General features: G+C 43.4%; 1 long non-coding RNA gene across 1 annotated transcript; it reads right to left on the reverse strand.

The window, feature by feature from the left end:
- Positions 1-801: 801 nt before the first annotated feature.
- Positions 802-21146, reverse strand: LOC147693462 (uncharacterized). Its single transcript, XR_015299106.1, has 2 exons — positions 21035-21146; positions 802-1021 (listed from the first exon to the last, which is right to left on the reverse strand). It is a non-coding gene; the product is annotated as an uncharacterized LOC147693462 (long non-coding RNA).
- Positions 21147-24006: the final 2860 nt, after the last annotated feature.

A 24006-nucleotide genomic window follows, 5' to 3' on the forward strand; every position in this document is an offset into this window, starting at 1 on the left:
CCATTAACAGAAGGTTGTTGATAAGTAACATTGGGCTAAGCCAGACTTTAGTCTTTCACACAATTGCAATATCCCTTGCCGTACTTCCTTCATTAGCACCCCATAAATGAAAGGATTAACCAAGGGAGATAAAAGCAGGTTAGTGTTTGCAATAATGACATGCACATAAAGCGGGATGTTGTGATGTGATCTATGCAGAACGATGATACATAAAACTGGAAGATAGAAGGCAGACATGACACAGACATGGATACCACAGGTGCTGAAGGCCTTGAAACGGTGTTTGTGAGAAATACAGAAAACTGCCCTTAGAATCAAAATATAAGAAACAGCAATGCACAGAAGGTCCCCCAGTGCAACTCCAATGAAAATGGCCAAGACATACCCACTGTTAAAAGTGGCAGCAGAACAGGATAGCTTTGCCACAGCCATGTTCTCACAGAAAGAATGGGCAATGTGTCTGCTACAAAATGGCAGTGTCATGGTGAAGAGGGCAACTGGCAGTGGAAGGACTGTGGCTCTGGTGGCTGATGCTGAAAATACTTTTGCAATAAGGGAATTTGTTACAATCGACGAGTATCTCAGCGGGTTGCACACTGCAACATAGCGGTCGGCAGCCATGGCTGAAAGAATGGAGGATTCATATGCCATGTAACACTGAGCTAAGAACATCTGAACCAGACAGCCGCTGAAGCTGATTTCTCCATCAAGAAACCAGAAGATGGAGAACATTTTAGGAATGATGGTAGATGACATAGCCAGATCGGAAAAGGCTAGCTGGGAAATTAAAACATACATGGGTTTGTGAAGGTTCAAGGTTGTTTTAATGGCCACCAGAAGGGAGCAGTTTCCAAGAACAGTGACAACATATATGATTAACATTGGGGCCGCAAACCAGATCTGGTACACCTCTAGTCCAGGGATGCCAATCAGTACAAGTGTTGAAGGCGTGAATCCAGTGAAATTTGAAGATGGCATGATGCTCCCTTTGTAGCTAAAATAGGGATCTGCAGTTATGTTTCTGCAAAGATATAAAACATAAAATATGATGCATTTTTTTCATTTTCTACAATTAATTAATTGTAATATTTATGCTACAGTATGATATGCAGTACTTGCAAATCTTTTGAAACTTGCTTGCAGTAATGCAGGAAATGATGATTTAGCGATTGACGTTCGAGGTAATGTAGACCTAGTCTAATATATGTAGATAAAAAAAGTCAAAAGGATTTCACTGCAGAATAGTTGGCCCTTTGTATCAGATGGTAGAGAAATCTAATAGCAGCAGACGCCTTAGATAGGGTTTGAATAATAAACATTTTCAGGCCACATGTCATATAATGTTCAGAACAGATAACACATGCCGATAAAAATCAACAGGAAATTATTGCACCTGCCATCTGCTCAAACCAGAATATTTTGTGATCAACCGATATTTCCTGTATTTGTCTACCTTCTTTGAATGACAGTTTCAAGGTCCTACACCTACTAACACTCACACACTTAGTACCACTGCCCTCCTCCTACTTTGATTGTACAACAAAATATTTTTTACACCAAACAAAATTGTGAAACACCATCAACTTGTGTGCTTTTGTTTTGTGTCTTTCTCTTCCTCATGAACACATCCTTTCAAAATGACAATTGGAAAGGCCAACACACCCACCTGCAGAGGGTATTTTTCTGCATGGAACAGTACTTGGATATTGACTGGCTTTAGGGGTGTACTCCATTCTCAGACAGTAGACATTAGCAGCAGTCTGTCAGTGGTGATAACCCGAGACACCATTTCCTAGACATTATTACTATAGCAACCGACCTTCCATGTTGATACAATGACAATTCGATATCATCTTCTCTATTAAAACTTTGTCTTAAACTTGGCGCTAGAGATTAAGTTTAAACATTAATTCTTGGCACGGATTTCATGCTGTGTGGAAGACTTTGAGCAAACCAGTAATTGTTGCTCCATCCCGTTTTTGCACCTTACTACATAGTGGCAAAGTAGGCCTTTTCTTACAGAACGTGTACTATATGGGGTATTCTACTTTAATATCAAGCGGCATACTTCTCCTATGAACATTTCATATTGTCATCATCACCACATTCTGAAAGAAGTACAAAAATGACCATTAATAGAGCAAAGGACAGTTTGAGAGGGCCAATAGAGATTTGATGCTCAGACAAATTGAATCCAAATACATTATTAATCTAGATATAACATTTCCCACAGGCTTGAACTCAGATGAGAAACTCAATGTACATTTAGGCTGAAGGCAATTCATTTTTTACTGAAATGCTTAATTTGTTCTCTTTGTTTTAGCTTGTAGTTTACAGATGAAATAGTTTTTATTGCATTTTCCCCTGTTGTGATGGCCATATTTATATTTCTTTGAGAATACAGTGATGATGACAATATTAACCTTTGCAGAACAAAGATGTTCGTCATGAAGAAGAGAAGGATTTTTGTGACTGTAATATTTTTTTGAGTTGAATTTTCATATATCTTTGAGTTTATCATCACTTTGCTATTTTAAAACCAAAACACCTCTAATATTCATCAGTCATGCATAACTACCCCAAATATCACTTGCACCGCTATGAAGAACCCCTCATCACCTCACACATTACATCGTGAAGACAGATTTTACAGAGTCTCCTTTTTCTTTGCTACCACTTATGAGCACCCAATGAGTTCAGCGTGTGTACGGTATATTAAGGTGAAATGCTTATGCTGGGTCAAAAATACTCTTGTTTTAATTGAATATAATTTTTTTTTAAAAAATGTGCATGATGATTGTCGCGTGATTAAGATGCCAATTATTTTCATGTCTCAACTCACGCATGTGTTCTTAGACCCCAGCCAGACCATTGGCTTGGCATGGCACTGCTCTCTGTTTTAATTTATTTGCTTGCACACCTCTAGTTGAAAACCTATGAACATTCCTGAGACTCTCCTGGATGTGGGGATGGGCCGTTAAGTATCTATTTTCCTTACAAATCACAATGAGTCACAATGTGGTCTGTGTGATCACAAAATCAGTTGTGATGAAAAGAGTCATGTTGGTGCATTGTAACTTTGGATTTTCACCTACATAGCCTGCAATTTGGCACAAAGGTGTTAGCATAAACAAGCAGATCTGTGTGCTTGTTTTTGGGTCTGATCAACAGATAAATGTAGCTGTCTGGTCAGAGTTAATGAAATACATCACACAACAGATAGTACTGGTGAAAAATCGACAACCCTCCACCTCACTCCCCTCATTTGCTCTCAGGCTCTTTCTTTGATGTTGTTTTTCGAAAAATAATGCTGTGTGCAGGAAATGGTAAGTGGGGGGAGCATAGCATAGTTCACAATAATGTTGTCCTTTGACCACCCACAGTCTTGCCCCAGCCCTGCCTGAAGCACCCATCTTGCTGTTTTAGGAGACCCTACTCCATCCTGAATGCTACATCCCCGACTACCTGGGTATTCTTTTGTCACGTAGAAAGATCCCAGCCAGACGCCAGAAGGAATACATGTAGTTGAAAGCGTGAAACTGTTTGCAAGCGTATCCATGTGTGCAGGTCTTCCACGGGCCCGCTGTCACGTGCAATGTTGCTTCAGTACCACAATCCCCTAGCTTGTGCTGGTTTTGTTGGTGGCCAGCTGTCACCTCTCTGGTGGATTCACCCTCATGCTCCCTACCAGCTCTCACGAAGCTGACAAGTTGCAGCCTCTGATAGCAGATAATAATCTTGCCCCGCTGATTCTGATGATAGAGCTCAGTATTTACGTCACAGCAAGCGGGCATTTATATTTCTTTGTTGCTCCAGAGATTATGACAGGGTGTGACATGCACATAGCTGCCAAGGTTTCATATTGCCATGAATGACATTTTCATAACATCAGTGTAATTGTGAGTGACATTTCAACGACTCTGAGTGACACCATCTGAATAAATGAGTTCTTTATTAACAGATAGAGCACTTAAAATCTTTACACCATCTCTGTCACCACTGACCAAAGTCATCGACCATCACCGGCGAGGCCCAAAATGCATTAGTGAGTGCCACTACAACTATATCATGCAGTTCATGCCTCCTGAAAAGTACTGTGCACACAACAGAGAGACTAGAATGTGTATGAACCTCAGTTAACACACAAGATACTGGCAGGCAGCTGATCATGACTGTGCTAAAACCAATATTATTATGAACCATTGCCAACCAAATCAGGCTGAGACTGAGAGAGATTATGTGCACATCAGGTGTGCCCTGACACACACCTACTTTGTGTGGTTACAAGCGGACATTAGTTTATGGGCTGCCTTGTGGAAACAATGACTCCTGTGGCAAACGTGCCACAGCCACCTGCCGGTCTGCAGTCTTAAGATACTGTCACCTCTCAGCAGCAGCACAGTTGTGTGCTGGGCTCCACAGGGGGTACCAGCCACGGGGATTCTGTCTGGGTCTATCCGGGCGTGGGTCTCAACATTGATCTTAAAAGTTGGTTTTACCACGCGCCCTTTGTGGTGTGAGCTGCATAGCACTGTCATTGACGTAGCCAGCCTACCTGCAGGGGCGTAACACAGGCACCCGCAGCCCCTGTGGTGCCTGGGGCCTCAAGCTGCAGGGCCCCCCTCGGCACTGCACTCTGGCCCATAGAGCTCCTGATTGAGCCTGAAGGGGGCCACTCTACGTACCGTGCAGTGAGGCCCCCTGAGTTTTCGTTATGCCACTGCCTCCCTCCAATAGAATTGCAGCTCCCAGCTCGCATCTCCACGGGAGGCAGCAAGACACCTTTCCCTGTTAGTGTCTGATTCACAAGTGCCATGAAAAGACACAAGGGTGAGCTGATGTCTCGGTAGTACACATTAGGCACTACCCCTCCTGACATCAGTCAATAAACTTTTTGTAAAAACAACAGTTGATGAACAGAACGCAGAACAATGTCATACATTCACCCCAGTACAGAGATCTGGGCCTAAATCCATAGTTTTTTTGATCACCACACCAACCCAGTTCAGACATGGCCATATGCAAATCAGCCTTGACCCTGTGCCTCATGGGAACAGTCCAGCCCGAACTACCAATCCATGTCTTCACTGGACCGGAATCAAGCATCCTAGGACCGGTTTATGACTATCAGCCGTCATCATCCAGGATAGCTTGGCTCCAGTGGTGTGGAGAGCACGGGACTCACGTCTGAGCATAACCGTCCCACTCGGGGTGACAAATGCAAAAACAACAGTTGATGGACAGAATGCAGAACAATGTCATACATTCACTCTAGTACAGATATCTGGGCCTAAATCCATCGTTTTTTTGCTCACCACACCAACCCAGTTCAGACATGGCCATATGCAAAACAGCCTTGACACTGTGCCTCATGGGAACAGTCCAGCCCGACTGCCAAGCCATGTCTTCACTGGACCGGAATCAAGCATCCTAGGGCCGGTTTCTGGCTATCAGCCATCATCAGCCAGGATAGCTTGACTCCAGTGTTGTGGATAGCATGGGGCTCACGTCTGAGCATACCCGTCCCACTCGGGGTGACAAATGCAAAATCAACAGTTGATGGACAGAATGTAGAACAATGTCATACATTCACCCCAGTACAGAGATCGGGGCCTAAATCCATCCTTTTTTTGCTCACCACACCAACCCAGTTCAGCTTGGTGAGTAAAATAACGATGGATTAAACCCAGATCTGTGACTGGGGGTGAATGTTTTGCCATTGTACAACATTCTGTCTATCATCTTGTGTGTTTTGCAATTCACCCTATGTGGGAAGGGTATGCCCAGATGTGGGTCCCTGCTCACTAGGCCACTGGAATCAGGCTATCCTGGCTGAAGATGGCTGATAGCCAGAAACTGGTCCTAGGATGCTTGATTGCGGTCCAGAGAAGACATGGCTTGGCAGTTCGGGCTGCACTGTTCCCATGAGGCACAGGGTCAAGACTGAATTGCATATTGCCATGTCGGAACTTGGGTAGCTTGGTGAGCAAAATAACAATGGATTAAACCCAGATCTGTGACTGGGTGTGAATGTTTTGCCATTGTGCAACATTTCGTCCATCATCTTGTGTGTTTTACTGTTCACCCTATGTGGGAAGGGTATGCCCAGGTGTGGGTCCCTTCCTCACTAGGCCACTGGAGTTAAGCTATCCTGGCTGAAGATGGCTGATAGCCAGAAACCAGTCCTAGGATGCTTGATTCCGGTCCAGGGAAGACATGGCTTGGCAGTTCGGGCTGCACTGTTCCCATGAATTACAGGGTCAAGACAGATTTGCATATGGCCATGTCGGAACTGGGGTGGCTTAGTGAGCAAAATAACAATGGATTAAACCCAGATCTGTGACAGGGGGAATGTTTTGCCATTGTGCAACATTCCTTCCATCATCTTGTGTGTTTTGCTGTTCACCCTATGTGGGAAGGGTATGCCCAGACGTGGGTCCCTTACTCATTAGGCCACTGGAGTCATGCTATCCTAGCTGAAGACGGCTTATCACCAGAAACCGGTCCTAGGATGCTTGATTCCGGTCCAGGGAAGACATGGCTTGGCAGTTCAGGCTGGACTGTTCCCATGAGGTACAGTGTCAAGACTGATTTGCATATGGCCATGCCTGAACTCGGGTGACTTGGTGAGCAAAATAATGATGGATTAAACTCAGATCTGTGACTGGGGGTGAATGTTTTGCCATTGTGCAACATTCCGTCCATCATCTTGTGTGTTTTGCTGTTCACCCTATGTGGGAAGGGTATGCCCAGATGTGGGTCCCTTGCTCACTAGGCCACTGGATTCAAGCTATCCTGGATGACGATGGCTGATAGCCAGAAACCGGTCCTTTGATGCTTGATTCTGGTCCAGGGAAGACATGGCTTGGCAGTTCGGGCTGGACTGTTCCCATGAGCTACAGGGTCAAGACTGATTTGCATATGGCCATGTCTGAACTCGGGTGGCTTGGTGAGCAAAATAATGATGGATTAAACACAGATCTGTGACTGGGGGTTAATGTTTTGCCATTGTGCAACATTCCGTCCATCATCTTGTGTGTTTTGCTGTTCACCCTATGTGGGAAGGGTATGCCCAGACGTGGGTCCCTTGCTCACTAGGCCACTGGAGTCAAGCTATCCTGGCTGAAGATGGCTGATAGCCAGAAACCGGTCCTAGGATGCTTGATTCTGGTCCAGGGAAGACATGGGTTGGCAGTTCGGGCTGGACTGTTCCCATAAGGTACAGGGTCAAGACTGATTTGCATATGGCCATGTCTTAACTCGGGTTGCTTGGTGAGCAAAATAATGATGGATTAAACCTGGATCTGTGACTGGGGGTGAATGTTTTGCCATTGTGCAACATTCCGTCCATCATCTTGTGTGTTTTGCTGTTCACCCTATGTGGGAAGGGTATGCCCAGACGTGGGTCCCTTGCTCACTAGGCCACTGGAGTCAAGCTATCATGGCTGAAGATGGCTGATAGCCAGAAACCGGTCCTAGGATGCTTGATTCCGGTCCAGGGAAGACATGGCTTGGCAGTTCGGGCTGGACTGTTCCCATGAGGCACAGGGTCAATACTGACTTGCATATAGCCATGTCTGAACTGGGGTGGCTTGGTGAGCAAAATAACGATGGATTAAACCCAGATTTGTGACTGGGGGTGAATGTTTTGCCATTGTGCAACATTCCGTCCATCATCTTGTGTGTTTTGCAATAAACGTTTTGTGGCATGGTGTCAGAAATCCAGCTAATGTTGTTACAATCTGGTTGCAGCTCAGCCAGACCCATATGCCTGCCAGGGGCCGCAGACAAGCCACGGCGTGCTGCCACTCCTCCAGCAATAAGCTTCAGTCAGCAATTGGGAATTAAATAGCAGCGGCTAAGAGACAGCTGAAGCAAAAGATATGGCTATAATGTGCGACTTATCATTTCAGCGTGGTGATTCAGATCACCACTCTGAAATGCTTTAAGCTCATGCTTGATGCGTGGTTTTTGACAGGGCTGCATGCACACACCGGTACATAATCTATTTTGTTTAAAAAGATTTGTTCAGCAGTTGAAACAGACATCCCAGGGTTGTTTGCTCCCTGCCTTCTCCTGCAGCTGACATGCAAGGGATTAAGCATTCACTGCGGGTGCAGCAGCACTGCAAGTCTTTTACTCTAGGAGCTAGCCACTAAGGTCATGTAAGCAACACACCATTTTACTAATGCAGCAGCTGGTGGTGAGGGTCTCATAAGCATCTCCCCCAAATCGATGGCTGCGGAGTTCCACGCCTCCGCGTAGCCTCCTGTGACCCGTGGACTGTGACCCCGCCCCTTTGAATGGCGGAATGCAAGATCGCTGGTTGAAACGCCACAGCCACGACGGGGAGATGCTGTTGCTCTGGCGTCTATCGTTTTAGCCGAGAAATTACAGCGTATCGGTTGTGCGGTGTGGGACGTCTGCTGCAAGCCACTGGGAGAGTCGCGGTTTATTTTTTATGCAAGTTGCCGCTTAGTGTTCTCCTGGGTCCTGGCATTGCAGTTTCCCTCAGCTTGCTCCAGCCTGCCTGCCTGCCTTGGACACTGCCTCCTTCCTCTCTTTGCTCGCCTGCTCGAGGTTGACGGCTCATGGCTTCAGGTATTTCTAGCCTCTAGAATCCGGGGCAGATTTCTTTAATTTTCATCGGGCTTTCTACGGACTGATGCCTGTCGAGTAATGTACTGTACCACTGCTCTGCACTGCTAACTGAAAACTGGGTCTGCAGCTACAGCTACTGGGTCAGTGCAGGCAGTATCTTTGAATCTAATATTGTGAGCCTTCTTAAAAAACTCCCCCTGAAGAAAAAGGATTCTAAAGAAAATCTTTCCTGTAGCACTGGCTTGTTAAGAGGCTTGTCAAGAGGATCGAACCCGCAGCACCGGGAGTAGCAACGGGTGTGGTGGGGAAAGAAGACTGCACAAGGAATTTTCTTGCTTTTTTTGACAAAAACTGACAGAAAAAAAATATGTGAAAATGGGCAAACCTCAAAGGGAAGGTGAGGAGGCCTTTAAGACCAGCAAAGTCGAACTGGTTGCCCGTCAGAAAGCGAGAACGCGCTTAGCCCAAGCTAAAAAGTCCTCTCGCAAGGCAGCTAAGGAGAATGATAGAGGCAAAGGTAAAGCTGGGGGGGAAAGCTCAGCCAGGGATACGCTACCGGAATCTTCGGAGGATGAATTGCCTACTCCTCCTAACCCCAAAGAGATAAAAAAGGCTGGGATAAACTCTCAAGAGAGCAATGACTTAGTGATACAGTCAGATCCAGAACTTGAGCTAGAGCCAGAACCAGAGCCAGAGCTGGAAGTAGAAATACTAGCCAGCACTTTAGAGTCAGTTCCGGAAATGTCACCTCAAGTAAGAGAGGTAAAAAATAAAAATGGTAAAGGAGGAAAGGAGGTTAAAGATTATCCGCTTTTTGCAAAAAAGACCACTCAAAAATCTCTTCCTGCATTGCCTTAGCTCCTGCCACCTCACCAACCACAACACCTGTATCAGCCTCATCAGCCAACATAGCACTATCTAATGAACTATCTAATGACTCTGGCCCAATAAAATTGTCCAAAGCAATTTGTCATGATAAGATGTCTGCGCCTCTTCTTTTAAGTGCTTTACAACCTTCTAGAAACTCCACACTAGAGACTCTGAATGGGGCGGGTCACACGCAAATCTGTTCTTCGTCTTCAGCTAAACAAAGCGAGGTATTGGGAGCCCCAAATGCAGAGGGGAATGAAGTACAGTTGTGCTCTGGCGAAAACAATTCAGGTGCTACAATAAATCCTTCAGTAGGGTAAGATAATTTTGTGGGACTGGAAGAGAGTTCAGAGGCAAGATATCAGCTGGGCATCCGCGAAATGTTGAACTTGATCCTAGATGAAATTCGAGAAATCAAACATAACCAGCAAGTGGAGATAGCTGCCCTTCAACTAAGAATGGATACATTTCAGGAATCCATTCTGGGAATCCCAAAGACTTCAGGAGGCAGAGACGAGGATCTCTACACTCAAAGATCAAATGAACCTGGTTGCGGGAGAGGCAAAGGAGGCAGCTAAGAAGAATGCTCTTGAAAACAAGCTAGAGGAGCTCGAAAATCATTCTAGAAGGTCTAACCTAAGGATTGTGGGGGTTCCGGAAGGATCAGAGGGCTCCGATCCCATTCAGTGGGTTGATTCTTTTATTCACCAGACAGTCCTACCTGAATTCGAGGGAGACCTGACAATAACAAGAGCCCATCGGGTCCCGGCTCAGCGCTTCCCTAATTCTCCGTTTCCAAGAACTATTCTTTTGAACTTTGCTGATTATAGGATCAAGGAGAAGATCCTATCAAAAGCTTTCCAACATCGCCAATTTGCAGTATCAGAAACTGGAAAATTGTAGGATCTTCTCTGATATGACTGCAGCAGCGGCAAAAAGAAGAAAAGAAATTGTGAAAATGTTACACTTATTCAAGCCAAACAGCGCTCAAGCCTCAATCGCGCAGCAGTCAAAATTGAAGGTCCTGGTTAAAGGAAAATTCTATTTGTTTACGGACATAGAAGAAGCGCACTCTTTTTTGGAAGAGATTTCTTCAGGAGCTAGGTCGGAAAAGGGGAAAATCTAACGTGGGCCTGTTCTTGCTTGTTCTTTTTTTCTTCCCTAGCATGAATAATGTACAATATCTGCATGGGGCGGTAACAGATCATGGGTCACTCAGGGTGTAACAAAAGGACACCCAGATCAGAAGGAGTGGGAGGAATGTGGCCAGCGTGGAAGGGAGGGGGACTTCCACATTCCTGGGGAGGGTAAATGCAGCAAAAAAGAATATGAGCAATGGTTACTTCTCTAGTCGTAGTTTTTCCAATAGGTACGCAGTTGTGATAAAATATTCTTTCAGATGAAAAGTAACACTTGTAATATCCTGTCAATTAATGCAAACTGAATGTTAAACAAACAGAAGTATGGGGCGTTGCTGAAATGGATAATTTTTATTAGACCTCAGGTGGTCTTCTTTCAGGAGACTCATTTGAAGTCTAATAGTCCGAAGTTGTTTATTCCTAATTACTTTTCTAAGGCATTTTTCTCATCAGCAGGGGTGGCCCAGAGAGCGGTTGCTATCTACTTCTCAAGGGATCTTGCCTGGGAAATTCTCCAGGTTCATAGAGATGTTAAGGGCAGGTGGATTTGGGTGGTTGCCAAACTGCAAAATAAAATTATAAATGTTGTCAACTATTATGGCCCCATCCACGATGATATCACCAGTCTGTCAGAAATGTATGAATCTTTGAGGGGTGTCCCAGGACAGATAATACTAGGAGGAGATTTTAATTTTATTGAAGACCTGTCAAGAGATACTTCTAACAAGAAAAAGAAACAGCTAAAGCCCAAAACAAAATGTTTTTTTGAAGCACTCTTACATGAACATCAATTAAGGGATCCATGGTGTTATAGAAATGCTGAAATTGAATCTTTCACATGCTATTCCAACCGGTTCCGGACTGCATCCAGAATAGATTTCTTTTTAATATCTAGATCTTTTTTGATCTTAAGAGCTGTGATTGGATGCAATCCATTTTCGGACCACGCTAGAATTGAATTAGAATTAGAATTGGGAGGAGTGGATGAGATGCGCCCCAGGTGGCAGCTGGATCGCACCCTCTTACAGAACCAGGACTGGGTTTCACAATTCAGAGATTGGATTGCACAATACTTTGTAATAAATGATAATACAGTTGAACCCTTCTCTGTTTGGGGCGGATTCAAAGCTTCAGCACGCGCCCAGATTATTGCATATACTAGCGCTAAGGCAAATGAAAGAAAGTTAAAAATAGCTAAGCTTCAATCAGACGTAGAGAGGGAATATGCATTGCAGCTTCAACATCATTCAAGCAAGCTAGAGCAGGCTAAAACTCTTCTTCGGGATTATTTTGTCGCAGAAGAGATTAACAGCTCGAAAGCCTTTCAACAAAAGGTCTATGAAGACAGCCAGATGGTAGGGAAACTATTAGCTAACTCTACCAGAAAAAAGCAGGAGTCATCACTGATAGTGAAAATTCGCGATCCCCAGAGTGGGCTGGAGGAGGAGGATAGAGACAAGTTCTCAAAAATCTTCCTGGATCATTTTGAAAAAATCTACTCTACGGAGTACCAGGTAGAGGATGTAATGATCCAGGACTATTTTGCAGATATACAAATCCCCAAAATTTCCGAAAGTCGGTTAAATCAAATTAGTCTGGAAATAAATACCCCTGAAATACAAAATTGTATAAAGGCAACCTCAGGAGGAAAAGCTTACGGCCAGGGCGGATTTCCAATAGAATTTTATACGGTCTTTTTTAGAGAATTAGCAACTCCCTTGAAAAAGTTATATAATCATGTTAGGCTAGGCGGGTACGTCCCTGCTGAGTTTAAGGAATCTACAATTATATGTTTTCTTAAAAAAGATAAAAATCAGTATGATGTTAATTCATACAGGCCGATTAGCCTACTAAATTCGGATTACAAAATCCTTATGAAAATATGGGCTGAGAGATTTGTCTTTGCTGCTCAGGAGGTCATTCATCAGGACCAGTCTGGGTTTATTGCAGGTCGTTATATGGCAGCAAACACCGAGTTCCTAATTCAGGCATTGGACTACTTTAATATTAATTTGACCCCAGCTTGTATATTGATGATGGACGCGGAAAAAGGGTTTGACTTAGTGAATTGGGCTGCATTATTCTACTCTCTCGGTCAAGTTGGTTTTCCCGCCTCAATTATTAAGATGGTTTATAACATCTACAACAAGGGAGCATCGGCCCAAGTAATAATCAATATGAAACAGGCTGGTAAGATCAAGGTAAACAGGGGCACAAGGCAGGGCTGCCCGTTGTCCCCGTTGCTTTTTACTTTCTTTATAGAACCTTTAGTAATTAAGATTAGGGACAACATGGCTATTCAGCCCCCTTCAGTCGGTATGTCTAAATTAAAGTTGTTTGCTGACGATATTATTTTATATCTATCACCCATAAAAGAAAATATTGAAAATTTGATGAGAGAGTTCAATAATTATGAAAAGATAGGGGGGTATAAAGTAAATCCAAAAAAAACTGAGGTTCTTGCATTAAACACTGATCCTCATTTTCTCCCTGATGATCTGCAGGCCCAAGCTGTAAGAAGTGACCCAATAAGATATCTGGGCATATATGTCACCACCGAATATGATATGCTCTATTCTATGAATTATATCAGGATGAAGAACAAAATTCAGAGCCTTTTAGATCACTGGCTTCTTCTCTCATTATCAATTATAGGTAGGGTCTCATTGATCAAGATGTCGGTGTTGCCTTTACTCATCTTTTTGTTCAGTAACGTGCCCATCAAAATTAATTTAACATTTTTAAAGGACTCGAAACAATGCTGAGAGGCTTTATATGGGGAAACAAAGCTTCAAGAGTTAAACTTCCAGTATTAAAACTTCCAGCTGAACAAGGAGGCTTAGCCCTACCCCATTTAAGGACCTACTATGAAGCCGCATTTTTTGATATATTGGCAGGATTATTGAGGAATAATCAAACAAGAGATAATTTTTTTCTTACAAGAATGCTACAAGAGGTAGACTCCCAAATTCCAGTTTTTTAAAAAATTGCAAGGCTCCCAAAGAGGTCCAGATATAAAACTTTAAGAGAATATGCCTCAAGAATGTCGCTCCTTTTCAGAAAACATGGCACTGATAGTTCTCATTATCTAAGCTTGAAAGAATGTATTCAAATAGGCCTCCCACTAAGCCTGAATCGTATTAAATCTTGGGAACTTTGTGGCTTCCGAGAGCTAAGACATTTTGTAATCCAAAACAGGGTAATTAGTTGGCAGGAGGTAACCGCTAGAATAAATGGTTCATTACACCCGACTTTTTTTGAATATATGCAGATTGTTAATTTTATTAGAAAAGAGATAAGTGGCCTGTTTAATCCCCCTAATATCATACTAACAGCCCTGTATGATGGAATGAGTGCAGGTATCGGATACTGGTATAAGATGCTTCATTGCTCAAATCAAAATGTTTTATTAGACAGTCATCTTGAGAAAATAAATCTCGCTACACAATGTAACTTTTCCACAAAGGATTGGGAGGTCATTTGTGAGTTGGGGAATAGATCATTGCGAGCTGCCACCTATAAAAGGATGTGCTTTCTGTCTCGCTGGTTAGCATATTATACACCGGAGGCTTTGGAAAGGATGTTTCCCGGAGCTGAGAATAAATGCTTCAGATGTATGGCTAGTAGCCAGGGAGGATGGCATCACATTTTTTTTCTTGCCACCAGTTAGAAACTTTCTGGAAGGGAATATTTGCTGATATCGAACAGGCTATTGGGAAATCTCTTCTACCAACAGCAGAAGTAGCCCTGTTCGGTATATACAAAGATAGGAGTAGGTTTAATAAAGCAGAAGAGGTATTTATATTTATTTATTGCGCAGTTGCTCGTTCCTTAATTCTTCAAAACTGGAAGTCCAGCGAGATTCCATTACACTTAAAATGGTTCAACAAAATGAGGAGAACATGTTATTTTGAAAAGGCTTATGCGGGTAGAGTGGGAGCTGTTGGGAGATTTGAGAGGAACTGGAAATATTTTGAGACTCTAGAAGTAATTAAGGGAGGATGATTCGTGAAGAGAATTGTGAGGAGATGTTTCTTCTTTTACAGCCTTCTATCTGATTTCCAGGACATTTACATTTACTAGCACCTTTTTCCATATCAGATTGAACTTTGCACTTTTAAAGATAGTACTCTTTTGTACTTTTTGCACTTTTGCACTTGCACTTTACTGCAGCTTTGCACGTTTTCGCTGATGCACTTTATAAATTGCATATTTTGCACTTAATGTCTTGGGAATTTTTTTTAACTCTGTAGTAGGCTGACTTTTTCTATCTCGATGAACCTTCCTTTTATCTTCGCATATCGTTTTTATCTCTTGTTTGTTATTTGAGAAATTTATTGGAAATTTGTGATTATTGAATTCTAAAGTTTGTCATGTTTTGTACCTTTGGCTCACCTATTGCTCTATTCAATAAAAAAATAAAAAAAAATAAAAAAAAAGCATCTCCCCCAAATCATTGGTCACCCCTTGGAGATGGCATACTGCACATCTCTGTCCAAGAGGCCTGTACCAAGGCACACATTGTAGCAAAACGGTATGTAGTATTCAGTAATTTATGGTAGACCACCTTCTGATATATATATATATATTTTTAAGTTGAGTATATACCCTTAAATGACTCGTTAGAAGTTTGGTAAGTCGTTCATAACTATAACATTTGCTGTCTGCCTGTGCTAATTACCTGACAGTTAATTCTGCTGCTGCTTTGCTGATAGTGCCTCACACCGCACTTCTGCCCTTTCTAGAGTGTGAATAATATTCAGTTCAGATAAACGTTATTGCGGCGGGAAGCCATAAAAGCACAAACAGAAAATATACATAGAGCTCCAAAATTCATTTTCACGCCAATGTAGAAATAGTTATGTATACAATTTTGGGAAACTACAGAGATTGGCAAGGAATGGGGGAACATGACATTTGTACAGGTACTCGGGGCAGACATCACAATATAGAGCAACAAGGATTCTACTCGAACACAGGGCAGATAAACACATGTTAAAAATATATAAGAACTTAGCAATAAATAGAGGTTAAAATCCAGTAAAAACAATTTAGGAAGCTAAAAAGGCCTAGGTAGCAGTTGCAAATTTTCACATGGGAAAACATAGATTTTTTAGAATAGCAGCATACGCAATTAGTTGGCACTCTTAGCTAGTTACGGAGCTCTGGCTCTTAATATTGGCTCTATGCATGTGCCACATCGCAAGCAAGAATTTGGAAGTTGCATGACAAATGATGGGCAAGTCTCGTATTTTAGTAACCTATAGCCTCGATGTAATCTCTAATTCCCAGGTTTTTGCACAGCTGGAGAACCCATTTGGCCCTAGGCCTTCTATAAGCCGGACAGAAGAGAAGAACATGAAGATCTGACACTTCGGTCGACCTACACCCTGGGCAGTCCAGCTTAGTGCTTCCTTACCAGCTGTTTGTGAAAGCTCTAAGGGGCAGTACCCCATGTCTAAATTGCAGAATAGTGTCTTGGCAAAGAGTGGTTGGATGTTATTTAGCTCAGGTTCTAGCTTATAATACGACATCCAAACATGCTACAACTCAGGGAGCATGTACTAGTACTCTGGAGGAGTTGGGATAGATTATGTTCTTTAATGATACACTTCAGGGTTTTTTTGGAGGTAAGGGAGCAGGACTCCTCGTGAGAAGACCACAGGGTTGCCAGCCCCAATATATGACATCTAGAGCGAATATGGGATAGCCAAGGTAAATTCCCTGCTCCCAGAACAGAGAGTACATCCTTCAGTTCCTCCCTATAATTTAAGAGCTTGGGCGTGCTCCAAAGGCGGTAACAAAATAAAAACGGGCGGAAGGCAATTATTTCACTTATCGGGCCAATCCCAAGATCCATCCTCAAGGGTGATAAAGGAGTACTCTGAGGTAGATTCAAAAGTTGTCTAAGGAAAGAGTTCTCTGTTGTGGCGAGGACATTTGGGTGGCAAGGGCCCCAGAGTTCGTCACCATAGAGAGAAGCTCCCCTGGCCTGGATTTTATCAATTTCGGCATGCGGACCTACAGCTCTTTGGGAGCAGATTTTATAAACTTTAAGAATGCTCCCAATTGATTGAGTGAGTTTCAAATTTGCTTTCTTTACTTGGGTTCTCCAGTTCATCTTATCATTAAGGGTGAGACCCAAGTAATGAAAGGTAGATACCCTTTCTAGGGGCTTTCCGTCCATTTGTGGCTGTGAGCAGTTTGTGGTTTTTGCATTAAAAAACATGTATTTTGTTTTTTGGAGGTTTATTTCCAAATCCCTATTCTTACAAAAATTGCAAAACTCCTCTAAAACCCATTGCATTCCCATTGGTGACTTAGAGAGTAGCAGCGTATCATCCGCGAATGTAAGCGCTGGAATTTTGTGATTAGTTAGCCTTGGTGAATCTTTATCTTTTATTGCCAGCAGGGTTTCAATTAAACCATTTAAAAAGAGGGAAAACAGGGTCGGTGCAAGCACACAACCCTGTCTCACCCCTTCTCCACTGGAAAGGGTGCAGTCAATTCCCCTTTTTTATCATATCTGATTCTCGCAAACGAATCCTGGTGCAACCGTATCAACAGATGGCGTAAATACTCCGGGGCACCCATATCCCGAAGGATGTCCCAAAGCTGATCACGCTGCACCATATCGAATGCGGATTTGAGATCCACGAAGGATAGATAAAGGCAACCACTCTCCAAGATCACTGTTTTCCAATGGATCAGTTGCTGTCTGCATAACTGGTCGATTGTTGAGATTTTACTTCTAAACCCCGCTTGAAGAGGAGTTAAGATGTTATATTCGTCTATCCATGACTGCAGCCGGCCCAAAAGAAGTGAGCAAATAACTTTTGCATCACGTCAATTAAACTTATTGGGCGGTAATTAGCAGGGTTAAGTGGAGAGCCCTTCTTGTAGATATTGATAAGTTCCATACCTTGAAGGATGGCATTAAATAGCTTCCTTAGATAAGGAGTCCACGCTGATTCTTCATTTTTAAATAGGTCCCTAGGTATTTTATCCAAGCCTGTGGCTTTTCCAGGAAGCATTTTACCCAATGCTACGATGACTTCCTGTACAGTACACAGAGGAGCATTAGAATTCAAGGGGGTATTATACTCTGTGGGATGCCTAGCTAGTGCATCTCCATCCACAAACTTGGAGTATAGTGTTTGAGAATGCATCCTCCAGACTTCCTCCCCTAGGTTCGGTTCTATTGCCGATTTACCTTCAGACTTCCCAGTTCTCACTAGGTTTCAAAAGCCCCTAGAGTCTCGGTTTTCTAGGGCCGAATTAATTGCGTCCCATTTGTCTGATTCCCATGTAAGCTTAGCCACACTTTTTTTGTATACTGCCCTAGTTTCTTTTGAACTGATAATATCCTTAGCTTTGACCGCAGTCAGCAAGGCACTTTCAGCATCCCTGCATGATTTATTTTACCAGGAATCCTTATTTCTAGTGCCAGAATAGTGTTTAAAATTTGAGTATTAAAAAAACACTGCAATTTTGGCAAACATTTCCTGGGGATTTTTAGCTATTTCCTGAAGACAGCCTGGGCTGGAGTCATTTGTTTGTATTTGAGAAGCGAGTTCCAGATAGAGAATAATTTGTTCATAGAGAGTAGCCTTTTTATCAGTTGAGTGAGCAAATGTGCCCCAGCGAACTCTTTTACCTCCTTCTATTGCTACCAAGTCTATATTTTCTATGGTAGGTTGTCACCACCCACCCTTCTTCCAGCGCCTTGAGACCCTCTGGGTATGTAGCGCGCTATACAAATTTATTGACTTGACTTGACTTGACTCTTTGGTCTAGCTCCAGTTTCGGCAGTTTTATTTCTAAGATCAGCAGATCATGGTCTCTATCACAGCGAGGATTTACTACAAAATCCACAACTCTGTGCCATAACTCCACATATACCTGTATATAATCAATAATTGATGTTTGGCCCAGCTTGTTATAGGTAGGGGTGCCCAGGCTGTCGGAAGGGAAGTGGCCATTACATGCCCTTAACAGATGTGTGAGGGTAAGGGAATTCTTCTGTAGGACTAAGGGGCCCAACCCCTGACCGAGTAGGTGTTACAATCAGGGATTGACCATTGAGAGTCCTCCTCACTGGTAATGGTGGTATTCAGGCCATTTAGGGGTTCAAAATGGCAATTGAAGTCCCCACCAATTATTGTGTAGGAGGTCCCGGGCAGTGTATGTATAAAAGTTGCCAAACAGTCTAAAACCTGCGATGTCAGCCCCTGTTTCACTGGCCGTGAGTAGGTATTTATAGGAGCTATTTGCATATTATTAAAAAATGTCAAAAGAATACACTGGATGTCAGGGGAAGATGTTTCTATCACTTTGATTTTGCAGCCCAAGTGCATACCAACCCAAATGCAAAGGATGCCGGAAGGTCTCCCCCGGGCCCTTGGATAGCTAGGGTGGAGTATGCTACATACCTCACTCTGTGTGGGAGATTCCTTGACCAGGTTTCCTGAAACAGGCAGATCTCATGGGTGTCTATATAGTCACCCCGTCTGGAAGATCCAATTTTGAACTTAGGCCTGCTATGTTCCAGGATAAGATCTTGGTGATCTGTATGGGAATTCCAGTCTGATCTATAACTAGGTGACAGCCAGAATTATTCTGTTTAGGGGGGCCACCCTGGTGTGCATTTGTGGGAATGGTCAATGACTGCTCTCGGTGCCCTAGACATTCCTGTGTAAATTGGACTGAATTACTTAGCAGGAAATTGGGTACACTACGATCTCCAACCAAATAAATGACATTAGATGGAATTGCTGAAGACTGGTTACCACAACGAGATTTAGTATGGGAATTTGGGACCATGCTCAAATTTTGATGCCTGGGGGCTAGTCAGTCAACCAGATCCACGGTGCTGAAGCGATTATTTACAGGGATATTGAAGAACTCCCTGTTACTATAATCTTGGAAGAGGTGTGGCGGGCAGTATTCTGGGCACGTTTTCCCATGTTTTATACACACTGTCCACTTTGTCCAAGAGAGGGCCAGGGGGATAAAAATAGCCCAAGGGAAGTGTTGGTATGCCTTCAGTCGCTGTCGCTAGTCCCCATTTAAGGATATGTTGCACCGTCCTTTTGTCTCTGAAATTTATCAGCACACAGTCCCCTAAAATATCTTTTTGTCTCTGCCCTAGCCAAGTAACCCTACGGGTGAATAAGATTTCAGTATGTACAAGAGAGGGTGGTGGTCTGTGTTTGTTCAACCAGTGAATGGATTTATTTTTCAGTTCTAGAAATGTTTCACCCCGACCTGGCTCCAAAGGTGGTAATGCTGCTAGGATTACCACGTAAGGTGTTGATTCTGGGGCAGATCGATGCATGGGGAGGAGGTATTTTTCGGACTTAACTTAGGTAGTGTAGTGTTCCTTGTGAAATTTGACACTGGTTTTGGCACCTGGTGAACATCAGCTATAACTGTACTGTGTGCCACAGCACTAGGATTGTGATAATTAACAGAGGGTACATTAGCCCCAAGGTGGGTGCTACTAGGGGGATGGTTTACCTGGATGTGACAGTTAGTCGGAATGGGCAAATTCTGGTGGTGAACGGGGATTTGGCCTAAAGTAGAATCAAACTGAACATCGGGGATCAAAGAAGCCTGCGTTCATTGGAAAATAGTAACCCTGTTTGTAGACTTGAGGGTGTCAGTTGCATTTAGAGCTGCATCAATTTTAGACCCCCATGCATCTAGAGATGTTTTTAAGGTGGCAATACTTTTGAGTGCGTCTCTCAATTCGATTTAAAGAAGTGGTCCAAAAAAGATTTAAGCTCTACTTTCAATGCTTGAGCCCAGCCCGGAGACTCAGGGATATTATTTTCACAAGCATCCAAGTGGCTACTCCCTGCAATAATAGTAGGCGCGGTCCCTACAGAGTGCCCATCACAAGGTCCCCGCTGACAGTGAGCTTCTTCTGGGAGGCTCCTTTTCTTTTCCCCCTCCCTCCCCTATCCACCCTGCTTGCTCTCGTTATAGCTAATTTTGCTTGGGCAGGGGTAGATATGGGGAAGTGGAAGGTGCTTGTTGTTGGAATGCTTCAGGGGTGTCTAACTCCTCCAACTGGGATATAATAGGCATTCTTGGTGTAAGGGACAAACACCTCTCTGTGCGTTCAATTTCGCAGGAAAGCTGTTTTAGCATTCGATTGCAGTTGGCTGAGATAGAGGGTTTTAATTGGGGGGTTTCTGTCTGGTGTTGGGCCTTGGGGTGAGTGGTCTTCCCCATGGCTACTTCCTTTCTTAAGCACAACAAGATCTACAAAACACAGTTATATTAAGAATTTCTGTGCTGCGACAATATTAAAGCCCCTATAAATTGGACAAATCGCAAGCATAGTAGAGATATTAGTTCGCAAATCCCCCAGTTCTTAAAATGTCACACAAGGAAGAAGTCCATAAGATTATACTCACTGCTCGGGTGAAAAGGGGGTGGCCCAGCGCAGTCTTGTACAGGCCTGGACGGGCACAGACGGTCCCGCCCTTGGCCCGGGCTTTACCCGACGCCCGCCCGCGCACATCCCGCGATGCGGAAGCTCTACTTTGTTTTTATCACGCGCCTCCTGGCGCTTAGTGATGGCATGGGCGAGAGGCACCGCAGAAGGGGATGCCGGGACTTGTAGTACGTTGTCCCGCGCTGGATGACAAAGCCGCAGGAGGAACAAACGGCTAGGGGTGAGCGTTGTAGTCTTCCAAGGACTGTTTAAGGAGGTCAGCGACAGATTTGCTGGTGTATTAGAAGTTATTGTTATCCAATTTGACGGTACTCAGTTTACCAGCCTCAGAAGGATGGAAGGCTGAGTCTGCCTTGCAGTGTCTCTTTGACGCTAATTAACAGGCCTCTGTAATAATATGGCGCTTTATAGGATGCTCCAGTTGAGGATAGAGACTGACATCATTTAGCAGCCTTTACAAATATATCATTTAGGGGTCATCAGGTGTCACTGCTGTGACCCTTTCCATGCCCCTTGTGACCCTGGCACTGCCTTTGCGACCCCTAGGTTGTTTGTATGGACGTGGGTGGTGGCTTCACTCTCCTTGCTTTTTGTCAATCTTTAATTATACAAATAGTTGATAATATTGCATTAGTCTCTTTAAAGTATATAACAAATGTAGTACAAATAGCTGGAATATGACTTTCCCTGGCAGCTGAGGTAAGTAAAAAAAATATTTTAAATGTATGTATGTTGTGTGTGTGCTTGCAGTTTTGAGTGTGTTCATGTAAGAGAGAGTGTGTGTATGTGTGCATGTGTGTGTATGTATTGGTAGAGTGTGTGTATGTGTGAATGAGTGTATAGGCAAGTGTGAGTGAATGTGAAGGTCAAGGGGCATGTGAAGTCACTTCTGCTACCCCTGGCATTTTGGTGAATTGACGTCCTTGCGCTTCTCCCAAAAGTCCATGCACGAATTCTAATGTCACCCCCTGCTAATGCTGGGGTGCCTTAGGAGACATAAATCACCCTGTTCATTGGTGAAATAGTGTGTCAATGATTTAATCATCAAGACAAAGGACAGTGAAAGAGTAATATGTGACATTGTGCGTAATGGAGTGGACCATTCCATATATGTGTAATAACACAACACAGCACAGTGGGCTAGACATTTGAGCTGCAGATTACCCGAAGCCCACAAAGCAAAACAATCCCATATCTGCAAAGAAGTGGCACAGTTCTGCTCTCTCCTTGCCCTGATTAATTTTTGGCTGTCATGCGCCAGCGCAGGCACCTTAGCTTCATAGTGCAGGTGTGTCTGCATTGTAGTAAGTATTGTTTTTGTGCAGGAAGGGTACCTTCCTGTACAAACCTGTGCTTTAAGTCATTTTTATCTTTACATGCGTGCAGAAAAATGCAGCACACATGCAAAGAGGAAACCTAGTAGAAATTAAAACAGTTTCCTTGTAATGCCAGTCTCAAGTAGGTGCAGGATTGTGGTGCAAACCCCTGTGTACAATTCTGTGTAGATGGGGATTTGCATCAACACCACTGGTGGTTGCACGGAACGCCCATGCACCACCACCCACGGAACTTCTTTGGGATACATCTAGGGTGACCAACTGGCATGGGTGCAAATTCAGGACAGAGGGTTAATATTCAGGACAGAAGGTCAAAATTCAGGGCAAAAATTCGTGACACAAGGTAAGTTTTACAGACACATCAGAGAAAGTTGTGCAATAGTATAAAAGTACGTAAATGGACAACCAATTAAGTACAAGTAAAAATACGTTTTATATTAGGCTGAGACTATTGAGCACTTCACGTTTTTTCGGTATGTGTGCAGTTTGGAGCAACGGTGCGGGTCTTTTTGTGGTATTCCATATGATAATAATCTATATATATGGTTACTGCAGTGGGTTGTCCAGTCTGATATTTTGTTTACAACTCATGGTCCTGAGCAGGCATGTTCGGTGAGAGAAGTAGTCAGGAAGATCTGCTCGGATAGACTTTGTTACTAGCATCTCATATCGGAGTGTCATTGTGAGATGTTAAGCGGCATGCATAGGTGAACTAAAGTGAGGATTGCTGTGATGAACCCACTATAGGGAATGCATTATGGGTGTTTCAGCAAGTGAAACTTGAAATATGGAATCTGACTTTGCTTATGGGGGCTTCGCAGAGAGTTGCACAAGCTGATTCAAGTCACAAAGGTGCTTTACCCTGCAGCTTTCTTAGATAATGCACTGTCAATACACTTTTACAGAGATTATTTTTGACGCCTTGCCTATTGCTACAAACACAATACACATCTCAAGCTCAGCTCATGGCACTATGAGACACTCCCTAAGTTCTTACACCTAAAACAAAACATGCAAACATTTACAATTACTAGTGTAACATTCAAGTAGCAGTTGGGTGTCACTCAAAATGTCATCTATTAATTATTGTATCCATCATTCAGTCTTTCACCATTCATTCTGTACTTCCATCTGTGTGCCCATCAATATCCAAAGCTTTTGAACCAATTGCACACCTATCCATCATCTATCCTTCCATCCTTTCACTCATCCATCCACTCTTCCACCCATCCATCCACTCATCCACCCAATCATTTACCCTTTCACCCATCCAGCCATCCTTTCACTTACTCATCCATGCACCCAGTCACTCATCCGTCCACCCATTCATCTGTTCACTTTTGTATCCATCTTTTCTTCCAGCACTCCACCCTCCCTTTCATTCATATATGCATTTTTTCACTCATCCATCTTCACATTTTTTTTTTCACTCATCCATGCACGTATTCGCCCATCCATTCTGTCAAACATTCATCCATGCTCTCATTCATCCATCCATCCTCCCTTTATCTCTCCAATCCCCTTTCAATTAGCCACCCATCCTTCACCCATCCACCCACCCATCCAGTTGCACACAGAAGAGGCCCATCTAGAA

Source organism: Lissotriton vulgaris, chromosome 8, assembly GCF_964263255.1.
Source record: "Lissotriton vulgaris chromosome 8, aLisVul1.2, whole genome shotgun sequence".
Lineage (NCBI taxonomy): Eukaryota > Metazoa > Chordata > Amphibia > Caudata > Salamandridae > Lissotriton > Lissotriton vulgaris.